A 17,488-nucleotide genomic window follows, 5' to 3' on the forward strand; every position below is an offset into this window, starting at 1 on the left:
TAATTAATATTACCTGATTGAACTAATCATGTAAATGTAATTAACTAGAGAGGGACACCACAAAATAATATTTATAGAGCTGTTATCTTCCGAATAAACTCTTAAAGATTTAGTAATATTTTACATCCATAGCAGTCACATTAATCGTCATTTTATTCAGTCTCATCTGAAAGTGGTAAATCCTTGGTTATCTGCAAGAATCCTGGCTAACAAGTTGAATCAGCAATACAAAATTGGGTTTAATTATTTATTTACTAAATACCTAACTAATTACGCAGAATCACACATACACAATTAAATCATAACTTGATTACAAATTGCCGTCATAAAGAAAAACGTCCCTAGCGGGCGGAATAGATATGACAGCTTGTTACACAAAGGGAAGGGGCTGAGTTTTAGTGAAAGCGCGGGAGACTGGGACAGAGGCGAAGCTGTACTATCGTAAATACAGTATCTTATGCATTCTAAATTACCGCCCATTTAGAAAAGGAAAATGCAATAAATATTTACTCTGAGCTGCGCTTCAGTAGGTTGGTGGTAGATGGAAGACCGTATCGCCAACCCGAGTCCTCTGTCCTTTGAAGAATGTCTCTGGTGGTCACTGGATACGTTGGAGTAGCATCGATGTGTAGTAGACGGGATACTCTGACTGTCCTTCCTAACCTGCGTTTGTAGCAGCTGTTGCTAACTCAACGGCTAGGAGGTATCACTTCTGTAGTGAATACGAGTTCAAAGTTCATACCATTTGCAACCAAAGTCCATGCTGATGTTGGCTTAGTTCTGTAGTTATTATCTGAACCATTCTGACATCGGATCGTCATCCGGATGTACCCGTAACAGGAAGTTATATTTTTGTCAATGGCTTTTATAGTAGAGGGAGAGGGGTGTGTCTGAAAAGTTTGTAACCCATGTCTCTTCACAGGGGCGGGCCACTGGTTGAGCAGAGGCCAAACTTATGAAAACCCAAATCTCTCATTTGGAAGCTAAAATTACATTTCATCTCTTCACAAATAATTTCATATTCAAACGTTTAAATTAAACAACAATTCCATGTGAATCCGATACCTCTGACGTTTAGACTTTCCACAGTAGTTTGTCATTCTATCATTGATGAGAATGTGTCAACCGAACTGACATAATATACCTTAAGTACCACCGCATATGTTCAGTTGGTCGGATTACCAGAATATAGTTCATTTCCCCCCAACTTCTGATGTTCCCAGAATCTCTATGTTAACCAATGGGTTTTCTTATGTCACATCAGTTATAGTAGGGAGAGGGAAAAATAGGTATTTATGACTGTCATAAACCTACCCCCAGGCCAAAGTCATGACACATGTAAAGAGACCAGCACAGAGCAGTAGACCCCCTCAGTAAAGTGCTGGAGTACATACATACTGCATATAGTAGTACCACAGTGGGCGGGCCATTGGATATGTAGGGGTGCTTCATGTATGTAAGGTGTATGGCACAGGGACGATGGTATGGATTTGGCCCAGATGCCAAAGGATGTATATCCTCATCTGCCACGTTATGGATGACAATAGGTTGAAGTTGCTCCTAGACACAAATCTGGGGTAAGTTGATTCTAGATTTGAGCCTACGGGCAACTTCTACCTGAAGCGACCCTGCCCAGTTGGGGAAACGGGGGTCAGGAGTGATGGGTCAGGGGTGAGTTGAGGTCACGTAGATCCTGGCTGACCTCTGGTCTGCAGACTGCTGAAGTGGGCCTCCCTCAGGACACTGTTGATGTGGTCATAGGGAGTGCTGCTGCCATAGAGACTCAACGAGGAAATTGAAGGGTCTTCTGGCGAGGGACTGAGGAGACCCTAGGAAGTGCAGTTCTTTTGGCTCTGTGTACATGTGCTGGTGCTGGCTCCTCCCCCTGCCCTCTCAGGACTACTGATACCACTACTGCTGTCACTGCCGGACGACTGGAGCAGAGAGAGAGAAAACAGGAATGACTTACAGAAAATACTTGTTGCACAAACCATCACAAGTGTGTGTGTGTGTCCTGTCACCTCAGAGTCCCAGACGTCTTGGCCAAGCTTGGACACCAGGGCGTGACCCTCCTGCCCCCCTCCTGACCTTTTGGCCAGCTGGTCACCCTCATTGTCTCCACCCCGCCGCCGCTTCCTGTACACAGTGACAGAGAGGCCAGGGAGTAAACGTGAGAGAGTGACCGGATCAGAGAGAGAGAGAGAGAAAGGAGAGGAAGTTTGTGTCTGTGGTCCTGTGTGGCTCAGTCGATAGAGCATGGTGCTTACAATGCCAAGTACGGTCAGTTCGATTCCTGCTGGGGCCCCTCATACATAACATGTATACAGTAAGTTGCTTTGGATAAAAGCTTCTACTAAATGGCATATTTTATTAGGCCAATATTGAGAAAGTGGGTGTACAGTGCATTCAGAAAGTATTCAGACCTTCACTTTTTCCTCATTTTGTTACGTTACAGCCTTATTCTAAAATGGATTAAATCAAAATTCCAGGTGTTTTTCCCTAGAACTGTCCGCCTGTCAGGGAGGTGACCAACAACCTGATGGTCACTGACAAAGCTCCAGAGTTCCACTGTGGAGATGGGAGATCCTTTCAGAAGGACAACCATCTCTGCAGCACTCCACCAATCAGGCCTTTGTGGTAGAGTTGCCAGACGGAAGCCGCTCCTCAGTAAAAGGCACATGAAAGCCCACTTGGAGTTTGCCAAAAGGCACCTAAAGGTGATAATGTCCTTGAGTGGCCCAGCCAGAGCCCGGACTTGAACCTGATCGAACTTCTCTGGAGATACCTGAAAATAGCTGTGCATCGACGCTCCCCATCCAACCTGACAGAGCTTGAGAGGATCTGCAGAGAAGAATGGGAGAAACTCCCCAAATACAGGTGTGCCAGGCTTGTAGCGTCATACCCAAGAAGACTCGAAGGTGTAATCGCTGCCAGCGGTGCTTCAACAAAGTACTGAGTAAAGGGTCTGAATACTTACAGTACCAGTCAAAAGGTTGGACACCTACTCATTCAAGGGTTTTTCTTTATTTTTACTAAGACATCAAAACTATGAAATAACACATATGGAATCATGTAGTAACCAAAAAAAGTGTTAAACAAATCAAAATATATTTTATGAGACTCTTCAAAGTAGCCACCCTTTGCCTTGATAACAGCTTTGCACACTATTTGCATTCTCTCAACCAGCTTCATGAAGTAGTCACCTGGAATGCATTTCAATTAACAGGTGTGCCTTGTTAAAAGTTAATTTGTGGAATTTCTTTCCTTCTTAATGTGTTTGAGCCAATCAGTTGTGTTGTGACAAGGTATGGATGGTAGGGATGCACGATATATCGGAGAACATATCGGAATTGACCGATATTAGCTAAAAAGGCCAACATCGGTATCGGCCCGATGTCTAGTTTAATGCCGATGTGAAAAACCGATGTCACAGCTGACGTGCATACCTATATAACACAGATAGATGAGAACATCTTTGTATATAACGTAGGTACATGACATAATAATGCCACTTAAAAAGTTGCGCTACACGTGCAACACAGCATTCCTAACCTAGCCCACGTCTGCTGTGTGGATCGAGCAGTCATTTGAAAGAGTAAGAACATTTCAGAGAGACAACTCAAAGGCGAAATCCATTAAAGCCAAGATAATGGAATTCATTGCCGTTCTCTGTCGTGGGTGATGTTGGCTTTCGCCAACTGGTCGAGCACCGGTACACTTTTGTTTAAATGTTGGTACTATTTAAGATGTTGCCCTACCGTAGTTGCACAGTAATAGCGTCACTGCTATTAGCTTCACGACTGACATTTGGACCAGCGATATCAGCCCCATGAGCATGCGGAGTCTGACAGCACAGTCGGTCGTCGAGGATTTCGTACGGAGGAAAGTCGTATTGCATGCTCAGGAATATGCTGGTTGTCATACCACTGCTGTCATTTCAATGGCATTTGAGAACATGGTTGAAACTTGGAAACATGAATACACTAGCTGGCTCCATTAAAACAACTGACTCGAGAAATAAGCTCATCAACTGCACCTGCAGCAGACGTGATGCGCTCTGTCATGGCATTGAAACACCTGCTCAACAAAACTGGCAGGAATATAAACAAATGTGCACAACATTTGAGATCAGCTTTATGTGTGTATGGAACATTTCTGGGATCTTTTTTTTTAGCTGATGAAACAAACACTTTACATGTTGCGTTTATATTTTTGTTCGGTGTAGTATTCGTATTCTAATTCCTAATTCTAATGCCACCGATTCTGTCACATAACAGTGGAGTGCGCATGCCCATTCTGACTTCGCCAATGTTAAGCTAACCAGTTAGCTAGCAGCTAGTGTGCGACGTTAGTGCTGACTAGTTTCTATGGAGTGAAGATGGCCCCTTTTCCAGACAAGGTGGATGTTCCTACTGGCCCACATTGGCGAATGAAACAGTTGCCCTTGACAACAGTTTGTCCCAGCAACAAAACTGCCCACTCAGGCTGTGAACAAGCGATTCGGTGGAATTCTCTCTTTACCGTGTCGCCACCATGTTCGATGCTATGCACAAGGACCGCTACTTCAATGCAGACAAGAAACAGAGTTTACGTGAAATGTTACATACGCAGCTGGACAAGATGGAAACGGACACAGTGACAGTGCGCACCGAGGAAGAGGCGCCACGGACAGACAGAGCTGAAACTTCACTGCTTGACATGTATGATGAAATCCTGGTTGAGAAGCAAACGACTGAACAAATAAACAACAAAACAGCACAGCAAGTAAGTGAAAGAAATAGGTTTTGATTATGTTTTACTGGTAATGGGGACATAAGTAAATGCCAAAAAAATAACCAATTATGTGCCGCCCTATGGGACTCCCAATCACGGCCAGATGTGATACAGCCTGGAATCGAACCAGGGACTGTAGTGACGCCTCCTGCACTGAGATGCAGTGCCTTAGACAGCTGTGTCCATGTGTGTGTTATCGGTTAGGTTTTTTGCTAAGGAAAAAATGTAATATCGGTGTGTCACTAACGGGTGGTATACAGAAGATAGCACCATTTGCTAAAAGACCAAGTCCATATTATGGCAAGAACAGCTCAAATAAGCAAAGAGAAACAACAGTCCATTATTCATTTAAGACATGAAGGTCAGTCAATCAGTAAAATTTCAAGAACCTTGAAAGTTTCTTCAAGTGCAGTCGCAAAAACCATCAAACGCTATGATGAAACTGGCTCACATGAGGACCGCCACAGGAAATAAAAACCCAGAGTTACCTCTACTTATCCACTGCAGCAGAGTTAACTGCACCTCAGATTGCAGCCCAAATAAATGCTTCAGACTTCAATTAGACACATCTCAACATCAACTTTTCAGAGGAGACTGCGTGAGTCAGTCCTTCATGGTCGAATTGCTGCAAAGAAACCACTACTAAAGGACACCAATAAGAAGAAGAGACTTGCGTGTGCCAAGAAACACAAAATGAAATGGTCCACCCACACAGACAGTGTGGTGAAGAAGGCGCAACAGCACCTCATCAACTTCAGGAGGGTGAAGAAATTTGGCTTGTCACCTAAAACCCACAAACTTTCAGATGCACAATTGAGAGCATCCTTTTGGGCTGTATCACTGCCGGGTACGGCAACTGCACCGCCCACAACCGCAAGGCTCTCCAGAGGGTGGTGCGGTCTGCACAACGCATCACCAAACTACCTGCCCTCCAGGACACCTACAGCACGTGATGTCACAGGAAGGCCAAAAAGATCATCAAGGACAACAACCACTCGAGCCAGTGTCTGTTCACCCCGCTACTATCCAGAAGGCGAGGTCAGTACAGGTGCATCAAAGCTGGGACCAAGAGACTGAAAAACAGCTTCTGTCTCAAGGCCATCAGACTGTTATACAACGATCACTAACACAGAGAGGCTACTGCCTACATACAGACTTGAACTCATTGACCACTTTAATAAATGGATCACTAGTCACTTTAATAATGTTTACATATCTTACATTACTCATCTCATATGTATATATTGTATTTTATACCATCTTGCCTATGCTGCTCTGTCATTGCTCATCCATATATTTATGTATATATTCTTATTCCAATCCTTTACTTAGATTTGTGTGTGTTAGGTAGTTGTTGTGGAATTGTTAGATTACATGTTAGATATTGCTGCACTGTCGGAACTAGATGCACAAGCATTTCGCTACACTCACAATAACATCTGCTAACCATGTGTATGTGACTAATAACATTTTATTTTATTTGGAATGCCAAGAGTGTGCAAAGGGTGGCTACTTTGAAAAATCTCAAATATAAAAAATATTTTGATTTAATTAACACTTTTTTGGTTACTACATGATTCCATGTGTGTTATTTCATAGGTTTGTTGTCTTCACTGTTATTCTACATACAACGTAGAAAATAGTAAAAAATAAAGAAAACCCCTTGAATGAGTAGGTGTGTCCAAACTTTTGACTGGTACTGTACATAAATGTGATACTTCAGTTTTTGATTTTTAATACATTTGCAAAAAATTCACAATCTTTTTGCTTTGTCATTATGGGGTAGTGTGCGCAGATTGATGAGGGAAACAATTATTTAATCCATTTTAGACTAAGGCTGTAAAGTAACAAAATGTGGAAAAAGTCAAGGGGTCTGAATACTTTCCGAATGCATTGTGTGTGTGGGAGAGAGAGAGGCTCTCTCAGCCACAGCATTATAGTTATAGGAGCAGACATGTGCTCAAATGTTCAGCCATGAGTATGACAACTTATCTGGGAAGAAAACAACCATGTGAAATATTGTTCAAGTTAAACTGATATGCGGAGAGATCAATTAGCGTACTTGAGACATTAACAAATGTAACACTGGCCACCGAGGTTAATGGTAATTCAATAACTATACTATAAAACAAAGATTATTTATATAAAGAATGATAGTAAAACAACTTTGGAGTACCTTCAATTAAATATTGGGCAAAAATGCAACTCCGCTCCATCATTCATCACAAAACCAACTGATATTGCCAACTACTTTAATGATTTTTTAATTGGCAAGATTACCTAACTTAGTCATGACATGCTGACCCTACACATCCAAGTACAACTGATCAAAATATGAAAGACAAGCATTGTAATTTGAAAATGTGAACAAAATTACTGTTGTCTAGCAACAATGACAAGCCACCTAGGTCGGACAACTTGGATGGAAAATTACTAAGGATAATAGCAGATGATAATGTCACTCCGATTTGCCATATCTTCAATCTAAGCCTACAAGAAAGTGTGTGCCCTCAGGCCTGGAGGGAAGATAAATTGATTATAAAAAGATTGTGGGAGTTGTTTTGTTAGACTTCAGTGCAGCTTTTGACATTATCGATCAGTCTGCTGCTGGAAAAATGTATGTATTATGGCTTTACACCCCCTGCTATATTGTGGATAAAGAATTACCTGTCTAACAGAACACATAGGGTGTTCTTTAATGGAAGCCACTCCAACATAATCCAGGTAGAATTAGGCATTCCCCAGAGCAGCTGTCTAGGGCCCTTACATTTTTCAATCTTTAGTAATGACATGCCATTGGCTTTGAGTAAAGCCAATGTGTATGTATGCAGATGACTCAACACTATACACGTCAGCTACTACAGCAAGTGAAATCACTGCAAGACTTAAAAAAGAGCTGCAGTCAGAATGGATGGCAAAAGTCCTAAATATTTCAAAAAATGAAAAGTATTGTATTTGGGACAAATCATTTACTAAACCATAAACCTCAACTAAATCTTGTAATGAATAACATAAAAATGTAGCAAGTTGAGGTGACGAAACTTCTTAGAGTAACCCTGGATTGTCACTGTCATGGTCAAAACATCTTGATGCAACATTAGCTAAGGTGGGGAGAAGTCTGTCCATAATAAAGCGCTGCTCTGCCTTCTTTACAACACTATCAACAAGGCAGGTCCTACAAGCCCTAGTTTTGTCGCACCTGGACTACTGTCCAGTCATGTGGTCAGGTGCCTCAAAGAGGGTCTTAGGAAAATTACAATTGGCTCAGAACAGGGCAGCACGGTTGGCCCTTAAATGTACACGGAGAGCTAACATGAATAATATGTATGTCAATCTCTTATGCTTCAAAGTAGAGGAGAGATTGACTTCATCTTTACTTGTTTTTGTAAGAAGTGTTGACATGCTGAATGCACAGAGGTGTCTGTTTAAACTACTAGCATACAGCTTGGACACCCATACATTCCCCACAAGACATGCCACCAGAGGTCTCTTCCAAGTCCAGAACAGATGAGAGATGCACAGTACTAAATAGAGCCATGGCTACATGGAACTCTATTCCACATCAGCTAACTGATGCAAGTAGTAGAATCTGATTTTTTTTAAATACAAATATACACCTTATGGAACAGCAGGGACTGAAGAGACACACACACATGGATTTTGCATTGTATATATGTGGTTGTAGAGTAGTTGTTTCAGTATGATATGTTGGATAAAGGAATAAAGACGGACACCAATGTCAAGTTCAATAGCCTTGTTAAGCATTGTACAAATCCCTACACACGGAGTCTGGGGAACAGTCCGGCTAGTCGAATACCTATCAACTAGACTCCGTAACATCATCCTTTTCAATAGAAAGTGCAAACATAACGGCATAACATTGAGTTCTTAACAGTCAAGTCATAACAATTGAAAAGCATGACATTTTCTTTTTACTTCAGTTGTCATCTTCCTTTTTTTTCTTCTTTTTTTTTTTACTAACAGACAACAAGTTAAGTCTCTTGCTTACAGAGTAAGCCTGTCCGGTGGCTTGCACAGCCGACCCACCCGTGAGTAAGTATTGGCTCTGACAGGGGTAGGATTAGGGCCACGAGCTGGAGAGTTTGGTGGGGTAGAAGCCTCACCTTCAGTTGGCTCATGTCTCAATTCTGCGCCCCTTACCCTTAGGCCTGGACTGTGATCCAGCTCATCTAGGTGAGTGTATGGCATGTTTTGGTTCGTCTGCTCTGCTACGCGCAGATCCACCCGATTGCGACGATAGAGGGAGCCACCAACATCCACCAGGTAAGAACGTGGTGCAACTCTCTGTAGGCATGTGCCCAGCCTCCAAAGTCCTGTGTGGTATCCTGGCAGCGGTTTCATCCTTATCGTTTCACCCACCTCCAGCTCTGGTAGGTCTCGAGCAGTCCGGTCGTAGAAGCACTTAGCGAGCTGCTTTCTGTGACGCAGTTTGTCCGTGACGCCAACCATGACGCAGGGCTCAAGTAGCTTGTTAGCTACGGGGATGGTAGTCTTCAGACGTCTGGACAGAAGGCGTTGTGCTGGGCTGCTGTCCATGTTTTCGGTGGGTGTGTTCCTCCACTGTAAGATCGCTTTCCATGGGTCGTTGCTGTCGCGCAAGGCCATGCTTAACAGGTTTTTTGCAATCTTGACAGCTGATTCTGCCTTGCCATTTGCTTTTGGGTGTCTTGGAGGAGGTCACGTGGTCAAACTCCCATTCTGAGGCGAAACGGTTGAACTGTGCAGTGGGCCATTGTCCGTGATTACCTTGTCAGGCTGACCTTGCCTTGCAAACTGCGCCTTGCAGCACTTTATGACCGTCTCTGCAGACAAGTCAGGGAGCAGTTCAATTTCCCAAAAGTCAGAGTAGTGATCAACAATGAGAAGATAGTCCTTTTGTCTGTGGCTGAATAAGTCCATGCTGATGATTTGCCAGGCCCTTGTGGGCAGTTCGTGTGACATCATGGTTTCCTTTTGCTGTTCATGAGCGTACTCGTTGCATGTGGTACAGTTGCTGACAAAGTCTTTAATTTCTGCTTGCATGTTTGGCCAGTATAATGTTTCACGAGCCTGGCGGTAGCATGCGTCACCTCCAACGTGACTGGAGTGTATGCGGGTAAGCATCTCTGGACGTAGTGATTTGGGAATAATGACCTTCTGATCTCTGAACAAGACGCCATTTTGCACGCTGATCTCATCTCGAAAGGTCCAGTATTCTCTCACTGTGAAAGGTGTCTCCTCTTTCAGATATGGCCAACCTGCGAGAGCCATGGACTTCAGTGACTGTAGGTGTTCGTCCTTGTCAGTATGTTGCCTGATCTGGGCTAGGTGGTGATCTGTGACGTTTAAATATTGCCTGATTGATCTGTTGAACATCTTGTTGTTCCTGCTGTAGCGAACAGATGGCCTGCCGCTGATAGGCAGTGCCTCTACCTGTACATTGTGCTGTTGCCCTGCTCAGTGTGTCGCTGATGTACATCTCTGGTCCTGGCTTGTAAATGACCTTCAGGCTGTAGTTTTGCAGAGTCAGGAGCATGCTTTGAAGCCTCTTGGGCGCGTTGAGGAGAGGTTTACTGAATATGGCAATGAGTGGTTTGTGGTCAGTTTCAGCGGTGACCAGCCATGGTGTGTCTTTGTCCAGCAACCGGCGCAGAGGCTCACAGACTGCTGATAGGTGTGGCATGAACTTTGCAAGATAGTTTGCAAAACCGATGAGACGCTGTACTCCTTTTGCATCAGACGGGTTTGGCATGTCGAGGATCGCTTGGACCTTGTCTGGGTCCGGCTTCAGGCCTTTGGCCGAGAGAATGTGGCCATGGAAGTGGACGTCTTTCACCTTGAACTGCAGCTTCTTCAGGCCAAGACGAAGCTTAACTGATCGGCAGCGCTCCATCAGTGCCAGGAGCTTCACATCGTGGTCGCGTTCTGCTTCTTCGTCTGTGTCACCACAGCCTACGATCAGGACATCATCGGCGATGGGTTCAATGCCCTTGAGCCCAGCCAGTAACTCGTGCTGCTTGCGTTGGTATACCTCAGGCGCCACTGAGACACCAAACGGGAGCTTGAGCCAGCGTTTCCGACCCCAGGGGGTCCAGAAGGTAGTCATGAGTAGTGGCCTGAGGGCACACATTTAATGAGGATTAATGAGGATCACCTGTTTTCTGTCAACATTTGGGAGACGATTGTCAGTGGGTTGTTTTGGTTACAAAGAAGACTTTGGCCCTCTGAGCACGTTCGGATGTAAAAGAATGACTCCTCTCCCTCACAGCTTTTGGTCGAGCAAAAATCTATTTTCGTACGTACAGCAGCGCTTTCCCCCGAATTTGAGCAGTCAGGGCATTCTGATTTTATCTGGTTGCTAGCTTGTTGAACAGCTTCTTTGGTTAGCAAGGAAACAACCCTTGAGTGGTTAGTCTTGATAATTTAGCATTAACTGTCACTATCCTAGTGTGTATGCAGATTATGTCAGTAAACAAGTTTACTTCTCGGTTAACGTCTCTTTCCGCTATAAGCTACTTTAGCTAGCTAACCAGGTAAACTTATAACGAAACAAGCGAGATTCCTCCAATCCGTCAATTTAACTCGAGTTTTGTTAGTATTTGAGAGCAGTCAAAAACTATCCTTCGGTATTGGTGAGATGACAGATCAGAAAGAATACAATACTACGAATCTGATCAAGCTAGCGAGTGTTCTGCTGCTAGCAAAAAGACCCAGCTGAAAGTGTTTACATGACGTTTGATGACGTAACGATCCAATAACCTGAAACCGACCGAATGCGCATCTGCAAACTCTACAGTAGGCTACATGTTGCATATCAGAGAGGCAGTTACACTGTTAACTTGTCGCAGGTTAACAACCTTTTAGTTCTACAAATATTTATATTTTCTATGAAATTCCATTATTGTGATGAAAGTTATTTTTATAACTTTATATGGGAACAGAATGTGCCTGCATTGTGTGGTCCCTAGTGTTATGCACTGTAATACTATCTACCTGTGAATGAAAAGAATGGATGTGTTACTGGTGGTTGCATGAAGAGGCATTTAGAAGTTATTTTTATTCCTCCACCAGGTATGGAATTATAGGGACTATTCAAACGATCCTCATTTGTAAACTTTTCCTTCACCTTAAAGACAACAGACAAAAAGCAAATATGCAATATTTATTAAGAATGTCAGGAGGCTTTTAGTTTATTTTGCCTCAGCCCCACCCATAAACTTTGTCTAACCTGTGTAAATGCAGTCTTATTCTCACCTGTCCCTGTGCCATACAAGGCTCTGGAAGATGCTCCAAGGTACAGATATTAAACTCTAACCAATACCATTAGGAGGGAGCTACAGTGTCTAGGCCTTTTGGGAAAATTCATCATACTCTTACCTCACCGTATGTCACATCTGTGTTCTCTCCTCACCTCCCCCTGACTGCTCCACAGATGCAGGTGATCCAGCACCCCGAAGAGACACTTCACACAGCCCTGGTGTCCAGCCGCTGTGACCTGACTGATCGCTACCATAAGTACAGCCGAGAAGAGCTGCGGCTCCTGGAGGAGTGTCTCTACCTGGGGGATGGGTCCTTGTTCCGGCCCATCACTGTGCACTCTGACTGGATCCACTCGCACCCAGAGGAGCCGCAGGACTTCCAGAGTTTCTATAGCAACCCCTACCGCAGCAAGCTCATCAAGGGTCACAGTACTATCTACCTACAGATCATCGGTAGGTGGGTCCACACTCTTTCTCTTTTAGCCGTCTCTCAAGCCCTATGGCCTATTAATACTTTATACAGAGATACAGTTTCCCTGCAGTGGCAAAATCCTCTGAAAATAACAGTGAATCATTCAGATGCCATTAGCTGGTGCACCATGGACAACAAACTCATTTGTGTGTGATTGAGCTGACCACTACTGTTGAGCCACACACATCAGCTACTGTAAGTAATCAGAGTTAAGGGAGCAGCTACATGGATTTAACTAAAGCTAAAGGTCATGAAAGATAGAATCTTTGAACTGCCACAGTTAAAGGCAGTGTAGCAACCAATACAGAGCATGCCCGACTTGAACCTCTTGCAAAGAGGCGTGCATGCACCTAGTTTGCCACTCTGTGCTCAGAACAAGAACCACAAATAGGGCATACACTACCAGTGCATCTCCTACTTTTTATTTCCTTCTGAGTCAGGTGCAAAGACCACAGAAACAGCATTCGGGGCTACAGTACAAACACCAGAATGTTCCATTGAAACCAATAGAGGACAACATTTTACAGTTGGTGTGCCACAGAGCTATGTGGGAGAGGATGCTCCACCGAAATAATGCAAGGTGAAACATTGAGTGGTACTATTCAGCTATCCATCTCTGTGTGTTGTTTCCCAGGCTCCTTTAGAGAGGCAGAGGCTGAGACAGGCCAGTACGTGAGGTGGTTGAGGGACTACTGCCAGGCCTTCTATTATCGGCTGGTGGTTAAGCTGTTGCCTCCGGTGACCGTTGCTGCCACAGGCTGTGCCTTCAGGGTCAACAGCATTTCACACAACCTACAGATCCACGCAGGTGAGAGAAACCAGCTCACGACACCGGGTCATGCGCCAGGGTTCCGCTTTGTGGGGGGTTTCTCAGGTGTTATGAGGCCCTCAACTGGCCGATGTGGGTATAAAAATAATAAATAAATGAAAGGTGGTTGTCATTGTTTCTTTCAGGGGATTTGCTGCGGTTTCTTCAGAAGAAGAAACCGTAAGATGCCTTTGGCATCATGGGCATCACCATGATAGACCTCTACCCCAAAGATTCCTGGAACTTTGTGTTTGGACAGGCCTCCCTCACTGAAGGTAATTAAACACACACTTTAATGTAGTTGTATTCCTATAATATGGAGTTATCCCATTGCTTGAACTGCACCAGAGCTGTAAAGAAAGTTGTTATCTGTAATACTCCCTTAAATGTAATCCTGGGGACCCCTGGCATGGTGTGTGCATCCAGACAAAATCATCACCATTTATCCAACTACAGAGAGACTGGTGCTTTCCTTGAACTTGTTCTCACTCTAACTCTAACATACCAGTAGGTGGTGCTTTACATGCTGACTACACTGGGCACACAAGTGCATCCGCGTGCGCCATTGCGCGCATGTTGATTTTGTCCATCCACACCAGACGCGATCAAAAAAATAAATATCTGAACCAATATATTTATTTGGAGACAGGTCGAAACACATTAAAATGTATGGACATTTAGCTAGCTAGCTTGCTGTTGCTAGCTACTTTGTCCTGGGATATAAACATTGGGTTTTTATTTTACCTGAAATGCACAAGGTCCTTTTTTTCTGGACTACTCTGACGATTAATCCACAAATAAAATGGGAAACCTAGTTAGTTTCTAGTAATCTCTCTTCAGTCTTCTTCTTCTTCTTTAGACTTTATATGGCAGTTGACAACCAACTTTAAGTTGCATTAGCACCACCAACTGGACTGTGGACCTCAGTTCATCTTTCAATCACCCACGTGGGTATATGCTCCTAAAAACCAATGAGGAGATGGGAGAGGCAGGACATTTCATCCAAACAAGCAGTTTGGATGAAATTATTGAATAACATGAATGTGTACATACAGTGGGGCAAAAAAGTATTTAGTCAGCCACCAATTGTGCAAGTTCTCCCACTTAAAAAGATGAGAGAGGCCTGTAATTTTCATCATAGGTACACTTCAACTATGACAGACAAAATGAGAAAAAAAATCCAGAAAATCACATTGTAGGATTTTTTATGAATTTGCAAATTATGGTGGAAAATAAGTATTTGGTCAATAACAAAAGTTTATCTCAATACTTTGTTATATACCCTTTGTTGGCAATGACAGAGGTCAAACGTTTTCTGTAAGTCTTCACAAGGTTTTCACACACTGTTGCTGGTATTTTGGCCCATTCCTCCATGCAGATCTCCTCTAGAGCAGTGATGTTTTGGGGCTGTTGCTGGGCAACACGGACTTTCAACTCCCTCCAAAGATTTTCTATGGGGTTGAGATCTGGAGACTGGCTAGGCCACTCCAGGACCTTGAAATGCTTCTTACGAAGCTACTCCTTCGTTGCCCGGGCGGTGTGTTTGGGATCATTGTCATGCTGAAAGACCCAGCCACGTTTCACCTTCAATGCCCTTGCTGATGGAAGGAGGTTTTCACTCAAAATCTCACGATACATGGCCCCATTCATTCTTTCCTTTACACGGATCAGTCGTCCTGGTCCCTTTGCAGAAAAACAGCCTCAAAGCATGATGTTTCCACCCCCATGCTTCACAGTAGGTATGGTGTTCTTTGGATGCAACTCAGCATTCTTTGTCCTCCAAACACGACGAGTTGAGTTTTTACCTGACCATATGACATTCTCCCAATCTTCTTCTGGATCATCCAAATGCTCTCTAGCAAACTTCAGACGGGCCTGGACATGTACTGGCTTAAGCAGGGGGACACGTCTGGCACTGCAGGATTTGAGTCCCTGGCGGCGTAGTGTGTTACTGATGGTAGGCTTTGTTACTTTGGTCCCAGCTCTCTGCAGGTCATTCACTAGGTCCCCCCGTGTGGTTTTGGGATTTTTGCTCAACATTCTTGTGATCATTTTGACCCCACGGGGTGAGATCTTGCGTGGAGCCCCAGATCGAGGGAGATTATCAGTGGTCTTGTATGTCTTCCATTTCCTAATAATTGCTCCCACAGTTGATTTCTTCAAACCAAGCTGCTTACCTATTGCAGATTCAGTCTTCCCAGCCTGGTGCAGGTCTACAATTTTGTTTCTGGTGTCCTTTGACAGCTCTTTGGTCTTGGCCATAGTGGAGTTTGGAGTGTGACTGTTTGAGGTTGTGGACAGGTGTCTTTTATACTGATAACAAGTTCAAACAGGTGCCATTAATACAGGTAGCGAGTGGAGGACAGAGGAGCCTCTTAAAGAAGAAGTTACAGGTCTGTGAGAGCCAGAAATCTTGCTTGTTTGTAGGTGACTAAATACTTATTTTCCACCATAATTTGCAAATAAATTCATAAAAAATCCTACAATGTGATTTTCTGGATTTTTTTTTGTCATTTTGTCTGTCATAGTTGAAGTGTACCTATGATGAAAATTACAGGCCTCTCTCATCTTTTTAAGTGGGAGAACTTGCACAATTGGTGGCTGACTAAATACTTTTTTGCCCCACTGTATATTTTGCAATGCTCACACACGCAAACACGGCGGTGTGGTCAGCATGTTACTCAAACAAAAATTATACATTGACTGAATATTTTCTTTCTGCAGGAATGGGAGTGTTCAGCTTTGCCAGGTACGATGACAACTTCTACAGCAGGAGTTACGTGTATCAGGCCTTGTCAGAGAGACTACTCTGTGTTTGAGGGCTACTACAGCACTCCTATCACGAGCACCTTACTGCTAAGGTCCTGCAAGGTACATGCTACAGCCCAGCTCAGAGTTATTGAATGGTGTCAGTTTCAGTATCAATCCCTATTGTCCTAGGTTGGCCTATTGAACATAAGTCTGATCTTTGGCCCTGTCTAGAAATGGATTGTTATTGGTTCAGTCTTATCCCCTACATTTATGCCTATCCCTCCTCTGTGTTTGGCTCCAGACGGTCACCCATGAGATAGGGCACATATTCGGGGTGAAGCACTGCTGTGGATGCAGTGTGTCATGCAGGGCTCCAACCACCTGGAGCACTCAGACCCCCGGCCCCTGGACCTTTGACCGGTCTGCCATTGGATTCAAAATGGCTGACAGATACAAGGTAAGCACAAAACTTGCATCGACTTTGATTCACTGTATTCTGTAGCCTGGTTGCCAGTCTATTTCCCATACTACAGTGTAATGGGGTGACTCTGGAGTGGCTACAGTGCCTTCGGAAAGTATTCAGACCTCTTGACTTTTTCCACAGTTACAGCTTTATTCAAAAATGTATCAAATAAAATAAATCCTCAGCAATCTACACACAATACCCCATAATGACAAAGCAAGACAGGTTTTTAGAAATGTTGACAGTTGACAGTGCATGTCATAGCAAAAACCAAGCCATGAGGTCGAAGAAATTGTCCATGGATCTCCGAGACAGAATTGTGTCGAGGCACAGATCTGGGGAAGGGTACCAACAAATTTCTGCAGCGTTGAAGGTCCTCAAGAACACAGTGGCCTCCATCATTCTTAACCCTCCTGCTGTGTTCCCGGTAGAATTGGAAGTTTTCTCTCTGAAAAATGTAGTTAATTTAATCTGATTGTCATAAGGTTCCATTACTTTGTCCACACAGGACATCTGAACACACAAAATACATTTTGATGATTTTCATTACATTTCGTGTGTTTTATTTAACTTTTTTACAACTGTGGTGTTCCCGGTCAAAAATTACCAGTCATTAGAAATAAATGGGTGACACTACAATTAGTGTATAAAATTGAGTTCAGGCACATGCCCATTCATCAGATGGACACACTTCTTCTCCCAGACCCCCACAAGCATGTGTGCTTGAACACACACACACCTCACTCCCCTTCTTGGCTTCCATGGCAACCCCCATGGGAACCTTTCCCCAATAGAATATTTCCCCCACAGATACCACACCTGTTGGCATTCTCACAAACAATTGCAACATTGTTTCAATAAAAATAGAACTTCTCTTGTAGCTCTGGTATATAAAGCTTTTTGAGGCCTTGCTCACAATTCATTCTGTGGCAGCACAATGACCAAACGATATACTGTATGTG

At 43.7% G+C, this 17,488-nt stretch overlaps 1 pseudogene; it reads left to right on the forward strand.

Moving 5' to 3' along the window:
• Window positions 1-4,327: 4,327 nt before the first annotated feature.
• LOC139569853 (archaemetzincin-2-like) lies at window positions 4,328-16,510 on the forward strand (annotated as a pseudogene).
• Window positions 16,511-17,488: the final 978 nt, after the last annotated feature.

This window comes from Salvelinus alpinus, chromosome 3, assembly GCF_045679555.1.
Source record: "Salvelinus alpinus chromosome 3, SLU_Salpinus.1, whole genome shotgun sequence".
Taxonomy (NCBI): domain Eukaryota; kingdom Metazoa; phylum Chordata; class Actinopteri; order Salmoniformes; family Salmonidae; genus Salvelinus; species Salvelinus alpinus.